Raw genomic sequence first — 4878 nt, 5'->3', positions numbered from 1 at the left:
GAAATAGCTACATTTTCCATGTGTATGACCTTTGACCCGGCAACAAAAAGCATACACCTATGGAGGAGGACAGTGGGGGGGTAAGGGTAGAGGGTGTGGTGGGAACTGGGTGGAGGGGAGCTATGGGGGGGGGAAAGAGGAACAACTGTAATAATCTGAACAATAAAGGTTTAATTTAAAAAAAAAGAACAACTAAAATTAAAAAAAAAAGAAAGAAAACTATTGATGACTGCCTTGGACAGGTACCTCAGTTGGTTAGAGCATCATCCCAATACATCAAGGTTGCAGGTTCAACCCCCAGTCAGGGCATATGCAAAAATCAATCAATGAATGCATAATAAATGGAACAAAAAATTGAGATTTCTCTTTCTCTCCTTTCCTCTTCTCTAAAATCAATAAATAAAAAATTAAAAAATTAAACATTGATGACTGCCCCTCCTCCTCAATTTCTGATATAATTGGTCTGGGGTATTGTCTGAGCATTGAATATTTTAAAGTTCTCCAGCAGGGGCTGAGAGCCATTGATTTTTGGCACTATTGATTGGGGTTTGTGTTACACATACCTAAGCTTATATCCTAATTTGTCCAAGTTCAGGTGGGCTTGACTCTTAAATGCGGTGCCCAGGGAACAGTAATACTGCTCTCACTGGACAGTTCTTCAAATCGAAAGTCAGGTGGCACGTCTCCTCCAATGACATTTCACTGGGATGAGAGATGATCAGGAGGTGATTCACAGATACCATAATATTGACACTTAACCTGGGATGGACAATTTCCAGGGGATGAAGGTTACCATGGGCACAGGGAGTAGAGAGGGGGTGACAGAGAAGCTCAGGAGCATGGCAGCTTGGGGAAAAGTCAGTGATTCAGTCATTATTCCTGAACAGAAAGTGGGAGGTTATCAAGAACTGAGGTTTAGCTGGGTCTATTGGTAGAAGGCCTTGTGTGCAAGCTCACGTGGATGAAAAAGGGGCACTGTAATAATTTAACCAAAAGTGATCTGATCATAAACTCCTAACTGGGCAGATCATAGTGGGTCATCATGCCCCAGGCATATGACTTCTTCTTAAAAGACTTAACTTTGCCTTAAGGAAGCCCTGTCCATTGTTTTTTGCTTCTAGGTTAACACACCTTTGAAATGCCTCTTTTTCAGACCCCTTTGAAAGGTAACAACTCTCAAGAGAGCTCACGATTTTGTTAACTATCCTATAATGCAATACCTCCCTTTTGATTTCTATAAAACATGTTTCATCGCTGCATAGTATTCCTTCTAAACTCTTGTACATGAATGACCTGCTTCTGTCATTCCTGTGTCCATCTTCCTCCAGCCATCAAGCTCCCTTTTCTCTGCAAGTAGACTTCACCTGCAGTCATCTCTGGTCACCTTCACCAACTAGAATTATTCACTGAACTTGCAGAGTCCTCCCACTTGTTTGCTTTCTCCCAGGATGCCAGGCGTGTCACACCATGTCTTACTGTCTTTGTTCCATGTGGAGCTTCTCCAAGCCAACTGCTGCTCAATCAAAAGATACTTAAGCCCTTAGTTAGTACAGCACTTGGCATATGGCAAATGCTCAGGATTGGTTTAAAACACACTAGGAGCCCTAACCGGTTTGGCTCAGTGGATAGAGCGTCGGCCTGTGGACTGAAGGGTCCCAGGTTCGATTCTGGTCAAGGGCATGTACCTTGGTTGCAGGCACATCCCCAGTAGGGGGTGTGCAGGAGGCATCAATGTTTCTCTCTCATTGATGTTTCTAACCCTATCCCTCCTCCTTCCTCTCTGTAAAAAATCAATAAAATATATTAAAAAAAAATAAAACACACTAGGAATCTAAATGAGTTATTCACTGTGGCAGAGAACTTTAGTTCTCCATCAAAATCCATTCTCTTCTTTTCCAATCAGCATGACTCAGTGGTTGAGCATCAACCTATGAGCTAGAACGTCACGGTTTGATTCCCGGTCAGGACACATGCCTGGGTTGTGGGCTCGATCCCCAGTGTGGGGCTTGCAGGAGGCAGCCAATCAATGGTTCTCTCTCATCATTAATGTTTCTATCTCTCTCTCCCTCTCCCTTTCTCTATGAAATCAATAAAATATATATATTTTAAAATCCATTCTCTTCTCTCGGGGCCCACAACTGGACAGCCTCTCCCAGCCTCATGGCCACACAATAGTGTTATTCTTTGCCAATGCAAGAGGAAAGCAACTGCATTACAGACCTGGCTTGTGAAAACCTCCCTCATGCATTTCCCACGGTTTCCCACTTCTGATGGGTGCTGAAGGCACAGAGACCTTAGGGATGGAGAGGTCACATGGTCAAAAAGCTCTGGTTTCCTGAATGACCATGTGAAAAAGTGCAGTCTCTCCAAGCCTAACGCCCTGCAGCATTGGTATTTGCAATCACATGTGGTGCTGTCCTGCAGGAATTATGGAAGTTATGTGGTCATGCAGCATAACCTAAAAGGTAGAGTGGTTCAGGTGGCTGCTCCAGTAGACTTCTGGCACTAACACACAGTCTTGAGGATGAACAACAGCTAGTAAATTCTGGGGCAAAAAGACAGAAGGCCTCCTGTTAAGGTGGGCAGTCAACTCTCAGTAGGGACTGTCCACGGCCATAATTCTCTTCCATGACAAGCTCAGGATTCTCCCTCTTGTCTATACCTGTATCACCCTGGGTTTTTGGCTTGGTGTAGGGAAATACAATATTAAGAGAGTTCTATCTTTGCCTTGAAGTATTGTGTGAACCTGGATGAGTCACTTCCCATCTCTGGGATACAACCTTGTATTGACCATGGCGGATGCAGGGGTGACATAGCCCATAGAATTCTGAAGACCCAGTTTTCACCGGTTCCACATTCATTTCATCTACCAGTAGTTCCTGAATCTCAGTTTCTTTTGGGGAAACTATGCCTCATCCCTTGGTCCACAGAGTTAAGTGAAACTGAAACCCTTTCTTGGCTGCAGGACAGAAAGGCCTGCTCAGCCATTGGAGCAACTCTATCCTTGAGGAAGGCCAGAGGGTGCTCTTGATGCCCCCCGCAACATCAGTCACAGGGAGCTGGGACCCTGGACTACCTCGAGGTTGAATGCAGGTTTAGCAGTTCTTTGTCCAACTCACCACTATATAATTGGGAAACTGAGAGATGCAGGACAGGCCAAGGCCAACCAGGGGCAGAATTCTTAGATGAAGGGAGAATATGAGCCTTTTAGGCCAGGGTTGAACTTCAACCATGGGATTAGCTTTGGGAATGAGAGCTGTCAGGACTGCAGCCCCCTCACCCCCACCCCATGTAGGCTCTTTTATACTGGAGATCCACATTGGTGCACATACTACACTCAACCACTCACATCAGAAGAGGGGAAATTAAGGCATGGGGTCAGAGGAGGTGTGAGGCTTGGGAAGGTGACGAAGCCAAAAGAAGAAAAAAGTTGGAGACAGCTTTGCCATGGGACAGCAGCATCTGGTCTCCCAGAACATGACCAGGGCCCAAAGCATGGGGAGGGGAGATGTCAGGATGATGGGTATGGGGAACCCCAAGGTGCTGGGGTCTGCCTGGGCAAGGACTGTGTCCAGGACATGCAGAAGACAAGAGGGACTGGGATCTAAAATGCACCACTCTGGATACTATGTTTTTGAAAACCACATTTCTATATAAAGCCTGTTTAAAAATGCAGAACCAATGTAAATCACATATATTTGCAGAATTCAAGTACACATTTAATTTTGTTAAGGAATAACATGAATAAAAACGGGTGAGATGAGACATAAATATGCATACTAATAAAGTATTCAGTAAATTTACTGGAAAAAATGTAATACAAGAGAAAAGTTTTTTCTTCAATCATTATGTGAATTGTGAACATTGTCATATATAAATTATAGGAATAGAGAGGTAAAAACAACTAATTAAATGGGACAAAGGTAGATAGATGTGCAATGCTTGACCAAATTTTATTTTTACTTGGTTTGTTTGAGAAGAATGTGCTACTGTTAATATTCTATGCAAAAAGTATAGCATGAGTAAAACACACAAGGAAAATAGAAATGAAGATGGAAAGGGAATCAAGATGGCATCCTAGGTAAACAAGGTACTTGCTGCCTCCCACAAACACATCAAAATTAACAAGTAAGCCCGGCTGGTGTGGCTCAGTGGTTGAACATCGACCTATGAACCAGGTGGTCTCAGTTTGATTCCCAGACAGGGCACATGCCCGGGTTGTGGGCTCGATTCCCAGTAGGGGGCGTGCAGGAGGCAGCTGATTAATCATTCTCTCATCATTGATGTTTCTATCTCTCTCCTTTCTTCTCTGAAATCAATAACAATATATATATATTTTTTAAAAATTTACAACTAAAATACAGAACAACCATCATTCAGAACCACCTGCAATCTAGCTGAACAGAAGTCCTACAACTAGCTAATTAGAGAAGAAGCACATCAAGACTGGTAGGAGGGGCAGACACAGGGCAGAATCACAGAACCAACTGGTCCAACACCCACATATGACAGTTTAAAATCAGCAGGGATATCCTGGCTCTGGAGGTTTCCCTGAGGAGCAAGGGGTCCTTGCCCCACACCAGGCCCCAGCCCAGGGTTCCAGTGCTGGGAAGACAAGTCCCCACAACTTCTGGCTGTAAAAACCAGCAGGGATTTTGGCTGAGTGATATAGAGGCTGCAAGATTCTCTCTCTCTCTCTCTCTCTCTCTCTCTCTCTCTCTCTCGATTCTTTATTGTTTAAAATATTACATATAGTATTACATATGTCTCCTTTTTCCCCTATTGACCTCTCCCCAGCCACCCCCAACCCCCAGCACATGCCCTCACCTCTCTACTGTCTGTGTCCATTGGTTATGCTTATATGCATGCATACAAGTC

Source organism: Myotis brandtii, unplaced genomic scaffold, assembly GCF_000412655.1.
Source record: "Myotis brandtii unplaced genomic scaffold, ASM41265v1 scaffold1152, whole genome shotgun sequence".
Taxonomy (NCBI): domain Eukaryota; kingdom Metazoa; phylum Chordata; class Mammalia; order Chiroptera; family Vespertilionidae; genus Myotis; species Myotis brandtii.
This window is presented reverse-complemented; position numbering follows the sequence as displayed.